At 41.6% G+C, this 15,797-nt stretch overlaps 71 pseudogenes; all 71 read right to left on the reverse strand.

Moving 5' to 3' along the window:
- Nucleotides 1-11: 11 nt before the first annotated feature.
- On the reverse strand, nucleotides 12-130 carry LOC142716515 (5S ribosomal RNA; annotated as a pseudogene).
- Nucleotides 131-197: 67 nt separating this feature from the next.
- Nucleotides 198-316, reverse strand: LOC142716683 (5S ribosomal RNA; annotated as a pseudogene).
- A 67-nt stretch (nucleotides 317-383) lies between these two features.
- Nucleotides 384-502, reverse strand: LOC142716803 (5S ribosomal RNA; annotated as a pseudogene).
- Nucleotides 503-569: 67 nt separating this feature from the next.
- LOC142716824 (5S ribosomal RNA) lies at nucleotides 570-688 on the reverse strand (annotated as a pseudogene).
- A 67-nt stretch (nucleotides 689-755) lies between these two features.
- Nucleotides 756-874, reverse strand: LOC142716585 (5S ribosomal RNA; annotated as a pseudogene).
- A 67-nt stretch (nucleotides 875-941) lies between these two features.
- On the reverse strand, nucleotides 942-1,060 carry LOC142716517 (5S ribosomal RNA; annotated as a pseudogene).
- Nucleotides 1,061-1,127: 67 nt separating this feature from the next.
- LOC142716792 (5S ribosomal RNA) lies at nucleotides 1,128-1,246 on the reverse strand (annotated as a pseudogene).
- A 67-nt stretch (nucleotides 1,247-1,313) lies between these two features.
- On the reverse strand, nucleotides 1,314-1,432 carry LOC142716601 (5S ribosomal RNA; annotated as a pseudogene).
- Nucleotides 1,433-1,499: 67 nt separating this feature from the next.
- LOC142716728 (5S ribosomal RNA) lies at nucleotides 1,500-1,618 on the reverse strand (annotated as a pseudogene).
- Nucleotides 1,619-1,871: 253 nt separating this feature from the next.
- On the reverse strand, nucleotides 1,872-1,990 carry LOC142716955 (5S ribosomal RNA; annotated as a pseudogene).
- Nucleotides 1,991-2,057: 67 nt separating this feature from the next.
- LOC142716537 (5S ribosomal RNA) lies at nucleotides 2,058-2,176 on the reverse strand (annotated as a pseudogene).
- A 253-nt stretch (nucleotides 2,177-2,429) lies between these two features.
- On the reverse strand, nucleotides 2,430-2,548 carry LOC142716785 (5S ribosomal RNA; annotated as a pseudogene).
- Nucleotides 2,549-2,615: 67 nt separating this feature from the next.
- On the reverse strand, nucleotides 2,616-2,734 carry LOC142716815 (5S ribosomal RNA; annotated as a pseudogene).
- A 67-nt stretch (nucleotides 2,735-2,801) lies between these two features.
- LOC142716727 (5S ribosomal RNA) lies at nucleotides 2,802-2,920 on the reverse strand (annotated as a pseudogene).
- Nucleotides 2,921-2,987: 67 nt separating this feature from the next.
- Nucleotides 2,988-3,106, reverse strand: LOC142716516 (5S ribosomal RNA; annotated as a pseudogene).
- Nucleotides 3,107-3,173: 67 nt separating this feature from the next.
- Nucleotides 3,174-3,292, reverse strand: LOC142716684 (5S ribosomal RNA; annotated as a pseudogene).
- Nucleotides 3,293-3,359: 67 nt separating this feature from the next.
- On the reverse strand, nucleotides 3,360-3,478 carry LOC142716804 (5S ribosomal RNA; annotated as a pseudogene).
- A 67-nt stretch (nucleotides 3,479-3,545) lies between these two features.
- LOC142716825 (5S ribosomal RNA) lies at nucleotides 3,546-3,664 on the reverse strand (annotated as a pseudogene).
- A 67-nt stretch (nucleotides 3,665-3,731) lies between these two features.
- Nucleotides 3,732-3,850, reverse strand: LOC142716586 (5S ribosomal RNA; annotated as a pseudogene).
- A 67-nt stretch (nucleotides 3,851-3,917) lies between these two features.
- LOC142716529 (5S ribosomal RNA) lies at nucleotides 3,918-4,036 on the reverse strand (annotated as a pseudogene).
- A 67-nt stretch (nucleotides 4,037-4,103) lies between these two features.
- On the reverse strand, nucleotides 4,104-4,222 carry LOC142716793 (5S ribosomal RNA; annotated as a pseudogene).
- Nucleotides 4,223-4,289: 67 nt separating this feature from the next.
- On the reverse strand, nucleotides 4,290-4,408 carry LOC142716603 (5S ribosomal RNA; annotated as a pseudogene).
- Nucleotides 4,409-4,475: 67 nt separating this feature from the next.
- On the reverse strand, nucleotides 4,476-4,594 carry LOC142716729 (5S ribosomal RNA; annotated as a pseudogene).
- Nucleotides 4,595-4,847: 253 nt separating this feature from the next.
- LOC142716957 (5S ribosomal RNA) lies at nucleotides 4,848-4,966 on the reverse strand (annotated as a pseudogene).
- A 67-nt stretch (nucleotides 4,967-5,033) lies between these two features.
- LOC142716538 (5S ribosomal RNA) lies at nucleotides 5,034-5,152 on the reverse strand (annotated as a pseudogene).
- Nucleotides 5,153-5,405: 253 nt separating this feature from the next.
- LOC142716798 (5S ribosomal RNA) lies at nucleotides 5,406-5,524 on the reverse strand (annotated as a pseudogene).
- A 67-nt stretch (nucleotides 5,525-5,591) lies between these two features.
- LOC142716541 (5S ribosomal RNA) lies at nucleotides 5,592-5,710 on the reverse strand (annotated as a pseudogene).
- A 67-nt stretch (nucleotides 5,711-5,777) lies between these two features.
- LOC142716921 (5S ribosomal RNA) lies at nucleotides 5,778-5,896 on the reverse strand (annotated as a pseudogene).
- Nucleotides 5,897-5,963: 67 nt separating this feature from the next.
- Nucleotides 5,964-6,082, reverse strand: LOC142716558 (5S ribosomal RNA; annotated as a pseudogene).
- Nucleotides 6,083-6,335: 253 nt separating this feature from the next.
- On the reverse strand, nucleotides 6,336-6,454 carry LOC142716974 (5S ribosomal RNA; annotated as a pseudogene).
- A 67-nt stretch (nucleotides 6,455-6,521) lies between these two features.
- LOC142716760 (5S ribosomal RNA) lies at nucleotides 6,522-6,640 on the reverse strand (annotated as a pseudogene).
- A 67-nt stretch (nucleotides 6,641-6,707) lies between these two features.
- On the reverse strand, nucleotides 6,708-6,826 carry LOC142716862 (5S ribosomal RNA; annotated as a pseudogene).
- A 253-nt stretch (nucleotides 6,827-7,079) lies between these two features.
- LOC142716977 (5S ribosomal RNA) lies at nucleotides 7,080-7,198 on the reverse strand (annotated as a pseudogene).
- Nucleotides 7,199-7,265: 67 nt separating this feature from the next.
- LOC142716881 (5S ribosomal RNA) lies at nucleotides 7,266-7,384 on the reverse strand (annotated as a pseudogene).
- Nucleotides 7,385-7,451: 67 nt separating this feature from the next.
- Nucleotides 7,452-7,570, reverse strand: LOC142716810 (5S ribosomal RNA; annotated as a pseudogene).
- A 67-nt stretch (nucleotides 7,571-7,637) lies between these two features.
- LOC142716719 (5S ribosomal RNA) lies at nucleotides 7,638-7,756 on the reverse strand (annotated as a pseudogene).
- Nucleotides 7,757-7,823: 67 nt separating this feature from the next.
- On the reverse strand, nucleotides 7,824-7,942 carry LOC142716694 (5S ribosomal RNA; annotated as a pseudogene).
- Nucleotides 7,943-8,195: 253 nt separating this feature from the next.
- On the reverse strand, nucleotides 8,196-8,314 carry LOC142716600 (5S ribosomal RNA; annotated as a pseudogene).
- A 67-nt stretch (nucleotides 8,315-8,381) lies between these two features.
- On the reverse strand, nucleotides 8,382-8,500 carry LOC142716578 (5S ribosomal RNA; annotated as a pseudogene).
- Nucleotides 8,501-8,567: 67 nt separating this feature from the next.
- Nucleotides 8,568-8,686, reverse strand: LOC142716488 (5S ribosomal RNA; annotated as a pseudogene).
- Nucleotides 8,687-8,753: 67 nt separating this feature from the next.
- On the reverse strand, nucleotides 8,754-8,872 carry LOC142716656 (5S ribosomal RNA; annotated as a pseudogene).
- A 67-nt stretch (nucleotides 8,873-8,939) lies between these two features.
- On the reverse strand, nucleotides 8,940-9,058 carry LOC142716706 (5S ribosomal RNA; annotated as a pseudogene).
- Nucleotides 9,059-9,311: 253 nt separating this feature from the next.
- LOC142716922 (5S ribosomal RNA) lies at nucleotides 9,312-9,430 on the reverse strand (annotated as a pseudogene).
- Nucleotides 9,431-9,497: 67 nt separating this feature from the next.
- LOC142716952 (5S ribosomal RNA) lies at nucleotides 9,498-9,616 on the reverse strand (annotated as a pseudogene).
- Nucleotides 9,617-9,683: 67 nt separating this feature from the next.
- Nucleotides 9,684-9,802, reverse strand: LOC142716822 (5S ribosomal RNA; annotated as a pseudogene).
- Nucleotides 9,803-9,869: 67 nt separating this feature from the next.
- LOC142716721 (5S ribosomal RNA) lies at nucleotides 9,870-9,988 on the reverse strand (annotated as a pseudogene).
- A 67-nt stretch (nucleotides 9,989-10,055) lies between these two features.
- On the reverse strand, nucleotides 10,056-10,174 carry LOC142716695 (5S ribosomal RNA; annotated as a pseudogene).
- A 253-nt stretch (nucleotides 10,175-10,427) lies between these two features.
- On the reverse strand, nucleotides 10,428-10,546 carry LOC142716910 (5S ribosomal RNA; annotated as a pseudogene).
- Nucleotides 10,547-10,613: 67 nt separating this feature from the next.
- Nucleotides 10,614-10,732, reverse strand: LOC142716853 (5S ribosomal RNA; annotated as a pseudogene).
- Nucleotides 10,733-10,799: 67 nt separating this feature from the next.
- LOC142716768 (5S ribosomal RNA) lies at nucleotides 10,800-10,918 on the reverse strand (annotated as a pseudogene).
- A 241-nt stretch (nucleotides 10,919-11,159) lies between these two features.
- Nucleotides 11,160-11,278, reverse strand: LOC142716648 (5S ribosomal RNA; annotated as a pseudogene).
- Nucleotides 11,279-11,345: 67 nt separating this feature from the next.
- LOC142716758 (5S ribosomal RNA) lies at nucleotides 11,346-11,464 on the reverse strand (annotated as a pseudogene).
- Nucleotides 11,465-11,531: 67 nt separating this feature from the next.
- LOC142716832 (5S ribosomal RNA) lies at nucleotides 11,532-11,650 on the reverse strand (annotated as a pseudogene).
- A 67-nt stretch (nucleotides 11,651-11,717) lies between these two features.
- On the reverse strand, nucleotides 11,718-11,836 carry LOC142716834 (5S ribosomal RNA; annotated as a pseudogene).
- Nucleotides 11,837-12,089: 253 nt separating this feature from the next.
- Nucleotides 12,090-12,208, reverse strand: LOC142716495 (5S ribosomal RNA; annotated as a pseudogene).
- A 253-nt stretch (nucleotides 12,209-12,461) lies between these two features.
- LOC142716597 (5S ribosomal RNA) lies at nucleotides 12,462-12,580 on the reverse strand (annotated as a pseudogene).
- Nucleotides 12,581-12,647: 67 nt separating this feature from the next.
- Nucleotides 12,648-12,766, reverse strand: LOC142716505 (5S ribosomal RNA; annotated as a pseudogene).
- A 67-nt stretch (nucleotides 12,767-12,833) lies between these two features.
- LOC142716846 (5S ribosomal RNA) lies at nucleotides 12,834-12,952 on the reverse strand (annotated as a pseudogene).
- A 67-nt stretch (nucleotides 12,953-13,019) lies between these two features.
- On the reverse strand, nucleotides 13,020-13,138 carry LOC142716823 (5S ribosomal RNA; annotated as a pseudogene).
- Nucleotides 13,139-13,205: 67 nt separating this feature from the next.
- Nucleotides 13,206-13,324, reverse strand: LOC142716674 (5S ribosomal RNA; annotated as a pseudogene).
- Nucleotides 13,325-13,391: 67 nt separating this feature from the next.
- LOC142716513 (5S ribosomal RNA) lies at nucleotides 13,392-13,510 on the reverse strand (annotated as a pseudogene).
- Nucleotides 13,511-13,577: 67 nt separating this feature from the next.
- On the reverse strand, nucleotides 13,578-13,696 carry LOC142716926 (5S ribosomal RNA; annotated as a pseudogene).
- Nucleotides 13,697-13,948: 252 nt separating this feature from the next.
- LOC142716870 (5S ribosomal RNA) lies at nucleotides 13,949-14,067 on the reverse strand (annotated as a pseudogene).
- A 67-nt stretch (nucleotides 14,068-14,134) lies between these two features.
- On the reverse strand, nucleotides 14,135-14,253 carry LOC142716867 (5S ribosomal RNA; annotated as a pseudogene).
- A 67-nt stretch (nucleotides 14,254-14,320) lies between these two features.
- On the reverse strand, nucleotides 14,321-14,439 carry LOC142716539 (5S ribosomal RNA; annotated as a pseudogene).
- Nucleotides 14,440-14,506: 67 nt separating this feature from the next.
- Nucleotides 14,507-14,625, reverse strand: LOC142716633 (5S ribosomal RNA; annotated as a pseudogene).
- A 67-nt stretch (nucleotides 14,626-14,692) lies between these two features.
- LOC142716658 (5S ribosomal RNA) lies at nucleotides 14,693-14,811 on the reverse strand (annotated as a pseudogene).
- A 67-nt stretch (nucleotides 14,812-14,878) lies between these two features.
- On the reverse strand, nucleotides 14,879-14,997 carry LOC142716861 (5S ribosomal RNA; annotated as a pseudogene).
- Nucleotides 14,998-15,064: 67 nt separating this feature from the next.
- LOC142716873 (5S ribosomal RNA) lies at nucleotides 15,065-15,183 on the reverse strand (annotated as a pseudogene).
- Nucleotides 15,184-15,436: 253 nt separating this feature from the next.
- LOC142716567 (5S ribosomal RNA) lies at nucleotides 15,437-15,555 on the reverse strand (annotated as a pseudogene).
- Nucleotides 15,556-15,622: 67 nt separating this feature from the next.
- LOC142716915 (5S ribosomal RNA) lies at nucleotides 15,623-15,741 on the reverse strand (annotated as a pseudogene).
- Nucleotides 15,742-15,797: the final 56 nt, after the last annotated feature.

The following is a 15,797-nucleotide window of genomic DNA, read 5'->3' on the forward strand; positions in this document are numbered from 1 at the left end:
ACATAATAATTAGTCAACCGCACCACGGATTCCCAGACAGTCTCCCACACTGGTACTAGCGAGGCCTTAAGCTGTGTAACTTCTGCGATCTGACGAGAGCAGGCACATTCAGCTTAGAATGGCCATTAACATTAAAAGCCTTAATCCATAGTCCTATTTAATCTATTGTGAAACAAAATCTAAACAACATAATAAAAATCCAACCGCACCACGGATTCCCAGACAGTCTCCCACACTGGTACTAGCGAGGCCTTAAGCTGTGTAACTTCTGCGATCTGACGAGAGCAGGCACATTCAGCTTAGAATGGCCATTGACATTAAATGCTTTAATCCATAGTCCTTTTTAATCTATTGTGAAACAAAATCTAAACGACATAATAAATAGGCAACCGCACCACGGATTCCCAGACAGTCTCCCACACTGGTACTAGTGAGGCCTTAAGCTGTGTAACTTCTGCAATCTGACGAGAGCAGGCACATTCAGCTTAGAATGGCCATTGACATTAAATGCTTTAATCCATAGTCCTTTTTAATCGATTGTGAAACAAAATCTAAACGACATAATAAAAAGTCAACCGCACCACGGATTCCCAGAGAGTCTCCCACACTGGTACTATTGAGGCCTTAAGCTGTGTAACTTCAGCAATCTGACGAGAGCAGGCACATTCAGCTTAGAATGGCCATTGACATTAAATGCTTTAATCCATAGTCCTTTTTAATCGATTGTGAAACAAAATCTAAACGACATAATAAAAAGTCAACCGCACCACGGATTCCCAGACAGTCTCCCACACTGGTACTAGCGAGGCCTTAAGCTGTGTAACTTCTGCGATCTGACGAGAGCAGGCACATTCAGTTTAGAATGGCCATTGACATTAAATGCTTTAATCCATAGTCCTTTTTAATCGATTGTGAAACAAAATCTAAACAACATAATAAAAAGTCAACCGCACCACGGATTCCCAGAGAGTCTCCCACACTGGTACTAGCGAGGCCTTAAGCTGTGTAACTTCTGCGTTCTGACGAGAGCAGGCACATTCAGCTTAGAATGGCCATTGACGTTAAATGCTTTAATCCATAGTCCAATTTAATCTATTGTGAAACAAAATCTAAACGACATAATAAAAAGTCAACCGCACCACTGATTCCCAGACAGTCTCCCACACTGGTACTAGCGAGGCCTTAAGCTGTGTAACTTCTGCGATCTGACGAGAGCAGGGACATTCAGCTTAGAATGGCCATTGATATTAAATGCTTTAATCCATAGTCCTTTTTAATCGATTGTGAAACAAAATCTAAACGACATAATAAAAATTCAACCGCACCACGGATTCCCAGACAGTCTCCCACACTGGTACTAGCGAGGCCTTAAGCTGTGTAACTTCTGCGTTCTGACGAGAGCAGGCGCATTCAGTTTAGAATGGCCATTGACGTTAAATGTTTTAATCCATAGTCCTATTTAATCTATTGTGAAACAAAATCTAAACGACATAATAAAAAGGCAACCGCACCACGGATTCCCAGACAGTCTTCCACACTGGTACTAGCGAGGCCTTAAGCTGTGTAACTTCTGCGATCTGACGAGAGCAGGCACATTCAGCTTAGAATGGCCATTGACATTAAATGCTTTAATCCATAGTCCTTTTTAATCGATTGTGAAACAAAATCTAAACGACATAATAAAAAGTAAACCGCACCACGGATTCCCAGACAGTCTCCCACACTGGTACTAGCGAGGCCTTAAGCTGTGTAACTTCTGCGATTTGACGAGAGCAGGCACATTCAGCTTAGAATGGCCTTTGACATTAAATGCTTTAATCCATAGTCCTTTTTAATCGATTGTGAAACAATATCTAAACGACATAATAAAAAGTCAACCGCACCATGGATTCCCAGACAGTCTCCCACACTGGTACTAGCGAGGCCTTAAGCTGTGTAACTTCTGCGATCTGACGAGAGAAGGCACATTCAGCTTAGAATGGCCATTGACATTAAATGCTTTAATCCATAGTCCTTTTTAATCGATTGTGAAACAAAATCTAAACGACATAATATAAAGACAACCGCACCACGGATTCCCAGACAGTCTCCCACACTGGTACTAGCGAGGCCTTAAGCTGTGTAACTTCTGCGATCTGACGAGAGCAGGCACATTCAGCTTAGAATGGCCATTGACATTAAATGCTTTAATCCATAGTCCTATTTAATCTATTGTGAAACAAAATCTAAACGACATAATAAAAAGGCAACCGCACCACGGTTTCCCAGACAGTCTCCCACACTAGTACTAGCGAGGCGTTAAGCTGTGTAACTTCTGCGATTTAACGAGAGCAGGCACATTCAGCTTAGAATGGCCATTGGCATTAAATGCTTTAATCCATAGTCCTTTTTAATCGATTGTGAAACAAAATCTAAACAACATAATAAAAAGTCAACCGCACCACGGATTCCCAGACAGTCTCCCACACTGGTACTAGCGAGGCCTTAAGCTGTGTAACTTCTGCGATCTGACGAGAGCAGGCACATTCAGCTTAGAATGGCCATTGACATTAAAAGCCTTAATCCATAGTCCTATTTAATCTATTGTGAAACAAAATCTAAACAACATAATAAAAAGTCAACCGCACCACGGATTCCCAGAGAGTCTCCCACACTGGTACTATTGAGGCCTTAAGCTGTGTAACTTCAGCGTTCTGCCGAGAGCAGGCACATTCAGCTTAGAATGGCCATTGACATTAAATGCTTTAATCCATAGTCCTTTTTAATCGATTGTGAAACAAAATCTAAACAACATAATAAAAAGTCAACCGCACCACGGATTCCCAGACAGTCTCCCACACTGGTACTATCGAGGCCTTAAGCTGTGTAACTTCTGCGATCTGACGAGAGCAGGCACATTCAGCTTAGAACGGCCATTGATGTTAAATGCTTTAATCCATAGTCCTATTTAATCTATTGTGAAACAAAATCTAAACGACATAATAATTAGTCAACCGCACCACGGATTCCCAGACAGTCTCCCACACTGGTACTAGCGAGGCCTTAAGCTGTGTAACTTCTGCGATCTGACGAGAGCAGGCACATTCAGCTTAGAATGGCCATTAACATTAAAAGCCTTAATCCATAGTCCTATTTAATCTATTGTGAAACAAAATCTAAACAACATAATAAAAATCCAACCGCACCACGGATTCCCAGACAGTCTCCCACACTGGTACTAGCGAGGCCTTAAGCTGTGTAACTTCTGCGATCTGACGAGAGCAGGCACATTCAGCTTAGAATGGCCATTGACATTAAATGCTTTAATCCATAGTCCTTTTTAATCTATTGTGAAACAAAATCTAAACGACATAATAAATAGGCAACCGCACCACGGATTCCCAGACAGTCTCCCACACTGGTACTAGTGAGGCCTTAAGCTGTGTAACTTCTGCAATCTGACGAGAGCAGGCACATTCAGCTTAGAATGGCCATTGACATTAAATGCTTTAATCCATAGTCCTTTTTAATCGATTGTGAAACAAAATCTAAACGACATAATAAAAAGTCAACCGCACCACGGATTCCCAGAGAGTCTCCCACACTGGTACTATTGAGGCCTTAAGCTGTGTAACTTCAGCAATCTGACGAGAGCAGGCACATTCAGCTTAGAATGGCCATTGACATTAAATGCTTTAATCCATAGTCCTTTTTAATCGATTGTGAAACAAAATCTAAACGACATAATAAAAAGTCAACCGCACCACGGATTCCCAGACAGTCTCCCACACTGGTACTAGCGAGGCCTTAAGCTGTGTAACTTCTGCGATCTGACGAGAGCAGGCACATTCAGTTTAGAATGGCCATTGACATTAAATGCTTTAATCCATAGTCCTTTTTAATCGATTGTGAAACAAAATCTAAACAACATAATAAAAAGTCAACCGCACCACGGATTCCCAGAGAGTCTCCCACACTGGTACTAGCGAGGCCTTAAGCTGTGTAACTTCTGCGTTCTGACGAGAGCAGGCACATTCAGCTTAGAATGGCCATTGACGTTAAATGCTTTAATCCATAGTCCAATTTAATCTATTGTGAAACAAAATCTAAACGACATAATAAAAAGTCAACCGCACCACTGATTCCCAGACAGTCTCCCACACTGGTACTAGCGAGGCCTTAAGCTGTGTAACTTCTGCGATCTGACGAGAGCAGGGACATTCAGCTTAGAATGGCCATTGATATTAAATGCTTTAATCCATAGTCCTTTTTAATCGATTGTGAAACAAAATCTAAACGACATAATAAAAATTCAACCGCACCACGGATTCCCAGACAGTCTCCCACACTGGTACTAGCGAGGCCTTAAGCTGTGTAACTTCTGCGTTCTGACGAGAGCAGGCGCATTCAGTTTAGAATGGCCATTGACGTTAAATGTTTTAATCCATAGTCCTATTTAATCTATTGTGAAACAAAATCTAAACGACATAATAAAAAGGCAACCGCACCACGGATTCCCAGACAGTCTTCCACACTGGTACTAGCGAGGCCTTAAGCTGTGTAACTTCTGCGATCTGACGAGAGCAGGCACATTCAGCTTAGAATGGCCATTGACATTAAATGCTTTAATCCATAGTCCTTTTTAATCGATTGTGAAACAAAATCTAAACGACATAATAAAAAGTAAACCGCACCACGGATTCCCAGACAGTCTCCCACACTGGTACTAGCGAGGCCTTAAGCTGTGTAACTTCTGCGATTTGACGAGAGCAGGCACATTCAGCTTAGAATGGCCTTTGACATTAAATGCTTTAATCCATAGTCCTTTTTAATCGATTGTGAAACAATATCTAAACGACATAATAAAAAGTCAACCGCACCATGGATTCCCAGACAGTCTCCCACACTGGTACTAGCGAGGCCTTAAGCTGTGTAACTTCTGCGATCTGACGAGAGAAGGCACATTCAGCTTAGAATGGCCATTGACATTAAATGCTTTAATCCATAGTCCTTTTTAATCGATTGTGAAACAAAATCTAAACGACATAATATAAAGACAACCGCACCACGGATTCCCAGACAGTCTCCCACACTGGTACTAGCGAGGCCTTAAGCTGTGTAACTTCTGCGATCTGACGAGAGCAGGCACATTCAGCTTAGAATGGCCATTGACATTAAATGCTTTAATCCATAGTCCTATTTAATCTATTGTGAAACAAAATCTAAACGACATAATAAAAAGGCAACCGCACCACGGATTCCCAGACAGTCTCCCACACTAGTACTAGCGAGGCGTTAAGCTGTGTAACTTCTGCGATTTAACGAGAGCAGGCACATTCAGCTTAGAATGGCCATTGGCATTAAATGCTTTAATCCATAGTCCTTTTTAATCGATTGTGAAACAAAATCTAAACAACATAATAAAAAGTCAACCGCACCACGGATTCCCAGACAGTCTCCCACACTGGTACTAGCGAGGCCTTAAGCTGTGTAACTTCTGCGATCTGACGAGAGCAGGCACATTCAGCTTAGAATGGCCATTGACATTAAAAGCCTTAATCCATAGTCCTATTTAATCTATTGTGAAACAAAATCTAAACAACATAATAAAAAGTCAACCGCACCACGGATTCCCAGAGAGTCTCCCACACTGGTACTAGCGAGGCCTTAAGCTGTGTAACTTCTGCGTTCTGACGAGAGCAGGCACATTCAGCTTAGAATGGCCATTGACGTTAAATGCTTTAATCCATAGTCCAATTTAATCTATTGTGAAACAAAATCTAAACGACATAATAAAAAGTCAACCGCACCACGGATTCCCAGACAGTCTTCCACACTGGTACTAGCGAGGCCTTAAGCTGTGTAACTTCTGCGATCTGACGAGAGAAGGCACATTCAGCTTAGAATGGCCATTGACATTAAATGCTTTAATCCATAGTCCTTTTTAATCGATTGTGAAACAAAATCTAAACGACATAATAAAAAGTCAACCACACCACGGATTCCCAGACAGTCTCCCACACTGGTACTATCGAGGCCTTAAGCTGTGTAACTTCTGCGATCTAACGAGAGCAGGCACATTCAGCTTAGAATGGCCATTGACGTTAAATGCTTTAATCCATAGTCCTATTTAATCTATTGTGAAACAAAATCTAAACAACATAATAAAAAGCCAACCGCACCACGGATTCCCAGACAGTCTCCCACACTGGTACTAGCGAGGCCTTAAGCTGTGTAACTTCTGTGATCTGACGAGAGCAGGGACATTCAGCTTAGAATGGACATTAACATTAAATTCTTTAATCCATAGTCCTTTTTAATCGATTGTGAAACAAAATCTAAACGACATAATAAAAATTCAACCGCACCACGGATTCCCAGACAGTCTCCCACACTGGTACTAGCGAGGCCTTAAGCTGTGTAACGTCTGCGTTCTGACTAGAGCAGGGACATTCAGCTTAGAATGGCCATTGACGTTAAATGCTTTAATCCATAGTCCTATTTAATCTATTGTGAAACAAAATCTAAACGACATAATAAAAAGTAAACCACACCACGGATTCCCAGACAGTCTCCCACACTGGTACTAGCGAGGCCTTAAGCTGTGTAATTTCTGCGATCTGACGAGAGCAGGGACATTCAGCTTAGAATGGCCATTGACATTAAATGCTTTAATCCATAGTCCTTTTTAATCGATTGTGAAACAAAATCTAAACGACATAATAAAAAGTAAACCGCACCACGGATTCCCAGACAGTCTCCCACACTGGTACTAGCGAGGCCTTAAGCTGTGTAACTTCTGCAATCTGACGAGAGCAGGGACATTCAGCTTAGAATGGCCATTGACATTAAATGCTTTAATCCATAGTCCTTTTTAATCGATTGTGAAACAAAATCTAAACGACATAATAAAAATTCAACTGCACCACGGATTCCCAGACAGTCTCCCACACTGGTACGAGCGAGGCGTTAAGTTGTGTAACTTCTGCGATCTGACGAGAGCAGGCACATTCAGCTTAGAATGCCCATTGACATTAAAAGCCTTAATCCATATTCCTATTTAATCTATTGTGAAACAAAATCTATACAACATAATAAAAAGTCAACTGCACCACGGATTCCCAGACAGTCTCCCACACTGGTACTAGCGAGGCCTTAAGCTGTGTAACTTCTGTGATCTGACGAGAGCAGGGACATTCAGCTTAGAATGGACATTAACATTAAATTCTTTAATCCATAGTCCTTTTTAATCGATTGTGAAACAAAATCTAAACGACATAATAAAAATTCAACCGCACCACGGATTCCCAGACAGTCTCCCACACTGGTACTAGCGAGGCCTTAAGCTGTGTAACTTCTGCGTTCTGACTAGAGCAGGGACATTCAGCTTAGAATGGCCATTGACGTTAAATGCTTTAATCCATAGTCCTATTTAATCTATTGTGAAACAAAATCTAAACGACATAATAAAAAGTCAACCGCACCACGGATTCCCAGACAGTCTCCCACACTGGTACTAGCGAGGCCTTAAGCTGTGTAACTTCTGCGATCTGACGAGAGCAGGCACATTCAGCTTAGAATGGCCATTGACGTTAAATGCTTTAATCCATAGTCCTATTTAATCTATTGTGAAACAAAATCTAAACGACATAATAAAAATTCAACCGCACCACGGATTCCCAGACAGTCTCCCACACTGGTACTAGCGAGGCCTTAAGCTGTGTAACTTCTGCGATCTGACGAGAGCAGGCACATTCAGCTTAGAATAGCCATTGACATTAAAAGCCTTAATCCATAGTCCTATTTAATCTATTGTGAAACAAAATCTAAACAACATAATAAAAAGTCAACCGCACCACGCATTCCCAGACAGTCTCCCACACTGGTACCAGCGAGGCCTTAAGCTGTGTAACTTCTGCGATCTGACGAGAGCAGGGACATTCAGCTTAGAATGGCCATTGACATTAAAGGCTTTAATCCATAGTCCTTTTTAATCGATTGTGAAACAAAATCTAAACGACATAATAAAAACTCAACCGCACCACGGATTCCCAGACAGTCTCCCACACTGGTACTAGCGAGGCCTTAAGTTGTGTAACTTCTGCGATCTGACGAGAGCAGGCACATTCAGCTTAGAATGGACATTGACATTAAAAGCCTTAATCCATAGTCCTATTTAATCTATTGTGAAACAAAATCTAAACAACATAATAAAAAGTCAACCGCACCACGGATTCCCAGACAGTCTCCCACACTGGTACTAGCGAGGACTTAAGCTATGTAACTTCTGCGTTCTGACGAGAGCAGGTACATTCAGCTTAGAATGGCCATTGACGTTAAATGCTTTAATCCATAGTCCTTTTTAATCGATTGTGAAACAAAATCTAAACGACATAATAAAAAGTCAACCGCACCACGGATTCCCAGACAGTCTCCCACACTAGTACTAGCGAGGCCTTAAGCTGTGTAACTTCTGCGATCTGACGAGAGCAGGCACATTCAGCTTAGAATGGCCATTGACATTAAATGCTTTAATCCATAGTCCTTTTTAATCGATTGTGAAACAAAATCTAAACGACATAATAAAAAGTCAACCGCACCACGGATTCCCAGACAGTCTCCCACACTGGTACTAGCGAGGCCTTAAGCTGTGTAATTTCTGCGATCTGACGAGAGCAGGGACATTCAGCTTAGAATGGCCATTGACATTAAATGCTTTAATCCATAGTCCTTTTTAATCGATTGTGAAACAAAATCTAAACGACATAATAAAAAGTCAACCGCACCACGGATTCCCAGACAGTCTCCCACACTGGTACTAGCGAGGGCTTAAGCTGTGTAATTTCTGCGATCTGACGAGAGCAGGCACATTCAGCTTAGAATGGCCATTGACATTAAATGCTTTAATCCATAGTCCTTTTTAATCGATTGTGAAACAAAATCTAAACGACATAATAAAAAGTCAACCGCACCACGGATTCCCAGACAGTCTCCCACACTGGTACTAGCGAGGCCTTAAGCTGTGTAACTTCTGCGATCTGACGAGAGCTGGGACATTCAGCTTAGAATGGCCATTGACATTAAATGCTTTAATCCATAGTCCTTTTTAATCGATTGTGAAACAAAATCTAAACGACATAATAAAAATTCAACCGCACCACGGATTCCCAGACAGTCTCCCACACTGGTACGAGCGAGGCGTTAAGCTGTGTAACTTCTGCGATCTGACGAGAGCAGGCACATTCAGCTTAGAATGCCCATTGACATTAAAAGCCTTAATCCATAGTCCTATTTAATCTATTGTGAAACAAAATCTAAACAACATAATAAAAAGTCAACTGCACCACGGATTCCCAGACAGTCTCCCACACTGGTACTAGCGAGGCCTTAAGCTGTGTAACTTCTGTGATCTGACGAGAGCAGGGACATTCAGCTTAGAATGGACATTGACATTAAATTCTTTAATCCATAGTCCTTTTTAATCGATTGTGAAACAAAATCTAAACGACATAATAAAAATTCAACCGCACCACGGATTCCCAGACAGTCTCCCACACTGGTACTAGCGAAGCCTTAAGCTGTGTAACTTCTGCGTTCTGACTAGAGCAGGGACATTCAGCTTAGAATGGCCATTGACGTTAAATGCTTTAATCCATAGTCCTATTTAATCTATTGTGAAACAAAATCTAAACGACATAATAAAAAGTCAACCGCACCACGGATTCCCAGACAGTCTCCCACACTGGTACTAGCGAGGCCTTAAGCTGTGTAACTTCTGCGATCTGACGAGAGCAGGCACATTCAGCTTAGAATGGCCATTGACATTAAATGCTTTAATCCATAGTCCTATTTAATCTATTGTGAAACAAAATCTAAACGACATAAAAAAAATTCAACCGCACCACGGATTCCCAGACAGTCTCCCACACTGGTACTAGCGAGGCCTTAAGCTGTGTAACTTCTGCGATCTGACGAGAGCAGGCACATTCAGCTTAGAATAGCCATTGACATTAAAAGCTTTAATCCATAGTCCTATTTAATCTATTGTGAAACAAAATCTAAACAACATAATAAAAAGTCAACCGCACCACGCATTCCCAGACAGTCTCCCACACTGGTACCAGCGAGGCCTTAAGCTGTGTAACTTCTGCGATCTGACGAGAGCAGGGACATTCAGCTTAGAATGGCCATTGACATTAAAGGCTTTAATCCATAGTCCTTTTTAATCGATTGTGAAACAAAATCTAAACGACATAATAAAAACTCAACCGCACCACGGATTCCCAGACAGTCTCCCACACTGGTACTAGCGAGGCCTTAAGTTGTGTAACTTCTGCGATCTGACGAGAGCAGGCACATTCAGCTTAGAATGGACATTGACATTTAAAGCCTTAATCCATAGTCCTATTTAATCTATTGTGAAACAAAATCTAAACAACATAATAAAAACTCAACCGCACCACGGATTCCCAGACAGTCTCCCACACTGGTACTAGCGAGGACTTAAGCTATGTAACTTCTGCGTTCTGACGAGAGCAGGCACATTCAGCTTAGAATGGCCATTGACGTTAAATGCTTTAATCCATAGTCCTTTTTAATCGATTGTGAAACAAAATCTAAACGACATAATAAAAAGTCAACCGCACCACGGATTCCCAGACAGTCTCCCACACTAGTACTAGCGAGGCCTTAAGCTGTGTAACTTCTGCGTTCGGACGAGAGCAGGCACATTCAGCTTAGAATGGCCATTGACGTTAAATGCTTTAATCCATAGTCCTATTTAATCTATTGTGAAACAAAATCTAAACGACATAATAAAAAGTCAACCGCACCACGGATTCCCAGACAGTCTCCCACACTAGTACTAGCGAGGCGTAAAGCTGTGTAACTTCTGCGATCTAACGAGAGCAGGCACATTCAGCTTAGAATGGCCATTGACTTTAAATGCTTTAATCCATAGTCCTTTTTAATCTATTGTGAAACAAAATCTAAACAACATAATAAAAAGTCAACCGCACCACGGATTCCCAGACTGGTACTAGCGAGGACTTAAGCTATGTAACTTCTGCGTTCTGACGAGAGCAGGCACATTCAGCTTAGAATGGCCATTGACGTTAAATGCTTTAATCCATAGTCCTTTTTAATCGATTGTGAAACAAAATCTAAACGACATAATAAAAAGTCAACCGCACCACGGATTCCCAGACAGTCTCCCACACTGGTACCAGCGAGGCCTTAAGCTGTGTAACTTCTGCGATCTGACGAGAGCAGGGACATTCAGCTTAGAATGGCCATTGACATTAAAGGAATTAATACATAGTCCTTTTTAATCGATTGTGAAACAAAATCTAAACGACATAATAAAAACTCAACCGCACCACAGATTCCCAGACAGTCTCCCACACTGGTACTAGCGAGGCCTTAAGCTGTGTAACTTCTGCGTTCGGACGAGAGCAAGCACATTCAGCTTAGAATGGCCATTGACGTTAAATGCTTTAATCCATAGTCCTATTTAATCTATTGTGAAACAAAATCTAAACGACATAATAAAAAGTCAACCGCACCACGGATTCCCAGACAGTCTCCCACACTGGTACTAGCGAGGCGTTAAGCTGTGTAACTTCTGCGATCTAACGAGAGCAGGCACATTCAGCTTAGAATGGCCATTGACTTTAAATGCTTTAATCCATAGTCCTTTTTAATCGATTGTGAAACAAAATCTAAACGACATAATAAAAAGTCAACCGCACCACGGATTCCCAGACAGTCTCCCACACTGGTACTAGCGAGGCCTTAAGCTGTGTAACTTCTGCGATCTGACGAGAGCAGGCACATTCAGCTTAGAATGGCCATTGACATTAAAAGCCCTAATCCATAGTCCTATTTAATCTATTGTGAAACAAAATCTAAACAACATAATAAAAAGTCAACCGCACCACGGATTCCCAGACAGTCTCCCACACTGGTACTAGCGAGGACTTAAGCTATGTAACTTCTGCGTTCTGACGAGAGAAGGCACATTCAGCTTAGAATGGCCATTGACGTTAAATGCTTTAATCCATAGTCCTTTTTAATCGATTGTGAAACAAAATCTAAACGACATAATAAAAAGTCAACCGCACCACGGATTCCCAGACAGTCTCCCACACTGGTACTAGCGAGGCCTTAAGCTGTGTAACTTCTGCGATCTGACGAGAGCAGGGACATTCAGCTTAGAATGGCCATTGACATTAAAGGCTTTAATCCATAGTCCTTTTTAATCGATTGTGAAACAAAATCTAAACGACATAATAAAAATTCAACCGCACAACGGATTCCGAGACAGTCTCCCACACTGGTACTAGCGAGGCCTTAAGCTGTGTAACTTCTGCGATCTGACGAGAGCAGGCACATTCAGCTTAGAATGGCCATTGACATGAAATGCTTTAATCCATAGTCCTTTTTAATCGATTGTGAAACAAAATCTAAATGACATAATAAAAAGGCAACCGCACCACAGATTCCCAGACAGTCTCCCACACTAGTACTAGCGAGGCCTTAAGCTGTGTAACTTCTGCGATCTGACGAGAGCAGGCACATTCAGCTTAGAATGGCCATTGACATTAAATGCTTTAATCCATAGTCCTTTTTAATCGATTGTGAAACAAAATCTAAACGACATAATAAAAAGTCAACCGCACCACGGATTCCCAGACAGTCTCCCACACTGGTACTAGCGAGGCCTTAAGCTGTGTAACTTCTGCGATCTGACGAGAGCAGGCACATTCAGCTTAGAATGGCCGTTGACGTTAAATGCTTTAATCCATAGTCCTATTTAATCTATTGTGAAACAAAATCTAAACGACATAATAAAAAGTCAACCGCACCACGGATTCCCAGACAGTCTCCCACACTGGTACTAGCGAGGCCTTAAGCTGTGTAACTTCTGCGATCTGACGAGAGCAGGCACATTCAGCTTAGAATGGCCATTGACATTAAATGCTTTAATCCATAGTCCTTTTTAATCGATTGTGAAACAAAATCTAAACGACATAATAAAAAGTCAACCGCACCACGGATTCCCAGACAATCTCCCACACTGGTACCAGCGAGGCCTTAAGCTGTGTAACTTCTGCGATCTGACGAGAGCAGGGACATTCAGCTTAGAATGGCCATTGACATTAAAGGCTTTAATCCATAGTCCTTTTTAATCGATTGTGAAACAAAATCTAAACGACATAATAAAAAGTCAACAGCACCACAGATTCCCAGACAGTCTCCCACACTGGTACTAGCGAGGCCTTAAGCTGTGTAACCTCTGCGATCTGACGAGAGCAGGTACATTCAGCTTAGAATGGGCATTGACATGAAATGCTTTAATCCATAGTCCTTTTTAATCGATTGTGAAACAAAATCTAAATGACATAATAAAAAGGCAACCGCACCACGGATTCCCAGACAGTCTCCCACACTGGTACTAGCGAGGCCTTAAGCTGTGTAACTTCTGCGATCTGACGAGAGCAGGCACATTCAGCTTAGAATGGCAATTGACATTAAATGCTTTAATCCATAGTCCTTTTTAATCGATTGTGAAACAAAATCTAAACGACATAATAAAAAGTCAACCGCACCACGGATTCCCAGACAGTCTCCCACACTGGTACTAGCAAGGCCTTAAGCTGTGTAACTTCTGCGATCCGACAAGAGCAGGCTCATTCAGCTTAGAATGGCCATTGACATTAAATGCTTTAATCCATAGTCCATTTTAATCGATTTGAAACAAATCTAAACGACATAATAAAAAGTCAACCGCACCTCGGATTCCCAGACAGTCTCTCACACTCGTACTAGCGAGTCCTTAAAGTGTTATATATCTGCGATTTGACGAGAAAAGGCACATTTAAGCTTAGAATGGCTATTAACTTTTAAAGCTTTAGTCTATTTTTATTTTTAATCTATTGTGAAACAAAATCTAAACGACATAATAAAAAGACAACTGCACCACGGATTCCCAGACAGTCTCCCACACTGGTACTAGCAAGGCCTTAAGCTGTGTAACTTCTGTGATCTGACGAGAGCAGGCACATTCAGCTTAGAATGGCCATTGACATTAAATGCTTTAATCCATAGTCCTATTTAATCTATTGTGAAACAAAATCTAAACGACATAATAAAAAGTCAACCGTGCCACGGGTTCCCAGACAGTCTCCTACACTGGTACTAGCGAGGCCTTAAGCTGTGCAACTTCTGCGATCTGATGAGAGCAGGCACATTCAGCTTAGAATGGCCATTGACATTAAATTCTTTAATCCATAGTCCTTTTTAATCGATTGTGAAACAAAATCTAAACGACATAATAAAAAGTCAACCACACCACGGATTCCCAGACAGTCTCCCACACTGGTACTAGCGAGGCCTTAAGCTGTGTAACTTCTGCGATCTGACGAGAGCAGGCACATTCAGCTTAGAATGGCCATTGACATTAAATGCTTTAATCCATAGTCCTTTTTAATCGATTGTGAAACAAAATCTAAACGACATAATAAAAAGTCAACTGCACCACGGATTCCCTGACAGTCTCCCACACTGGTACTAGCGAGGCCTTAAGCTGTGTAACTTCTGCGATCTGACGAGAGCAGGGACATTCAGCTTAGAATGGCCATTGACATTAAATGCTTTAATCCATAGTCCTTTTTAATCGATTGTGAAACAAAATCTAAATGACATAATAAAAATTCAACCGCACCACGGATTCCCAGACAGTCTCCCACAATGGTACTAGCGAGGCCTTAAGCTGTGTAACTTCTGCGATCTGACGAGAGCAGGCACATTCAGCTTAGAATGGCCATTGACATTAAATGTTTTAATCCATAGTCCTTTGTAATCGATTGTGAAACAAAATCTAAACGACATAATAAAAAGTCAACTGCACCACGGATTCCCTGACAGTCTCCCACACTGGTACTAGCGAGGCCTTAAGCTGTGTAACTTCTGCGATCTGACGAGAGCAGTGACATTCAGCTTAGAATGGCCATTGACATTAAATGCTTTAATCCATAGTCCTTTTTAATCGATTGTGAAACAAAATCTAAATGACATAATAAAAATTCAACCGCACCACGGATTCCCAGACAGTCTCCCACAATGGTACTAGCGAGGCCTTAAGCTGTGTAACTTCTGCGATCTGACGAGGGCAGGCACATTCAGCTTAGAATGGCCATTGACATAAAATGTTTTAATCCATAGTCCTTTTTAATCGATTGTGAAACAAAATCTAAACGACATAATAAAAAGTCAACCGCCCCACGGATTCCCAGACAGTCTCCCACACTGGTACTAGCGAGGCCTTAAGCTGTGTAACTTCTGCGATCTGAAGAGAGCAGGCACATTCAGCTTAGAAAGTCCATTGACGTTAAATGCTTTAATCGATAGTCCTATTTAATCAATTGTGAAACAAAATCTAAACTACATAATAAAAAGTCAACCGCACCACAGATTCCCAGACAGTCTCCCACACTGGTACTAGCGAGGCCTTAAGCTGTGTAACTTCTGCGATCTGACGAGAGCAGGGACATTCAGCTTAGAATGGCCATTGACATTAAATGCTTTAATCCATAGTCCTTTTTAATCGATTGTGAAACAAAATCTAAACGACATAATGACAATTCAACCGCACCACGGATTCCCAGACAGTCTCCCACACTGGCACTAGCGAGGCCTTAAGCTGTGTAACTTCTGCGTTCTGACGAGAGCAGGCACATTCAGCTTAGAATGGCCATTGTCGGTGAATGCTTTAATCCATAGTCCTATTTAATCTATTGTGAAACAAAATCTAAACG

This window comes from Rhinoderma darwinii, unplaced genomic scaffold, assembly GCF_050947455.1.
Source record: "Rhinoderma darwinii isolate aRhiDar2 unplaced genomic scaffold, aRhiDar2.hap1 Scaffold_4521, whole genome shotgun sequence".
Classification (NCBI taxonomy): Eukaryota; Metazoa; Chordata; class Amphibia; order Anura; family Rhinodermatidae; genus Rhinoderma; species Rhinoderma darwinii.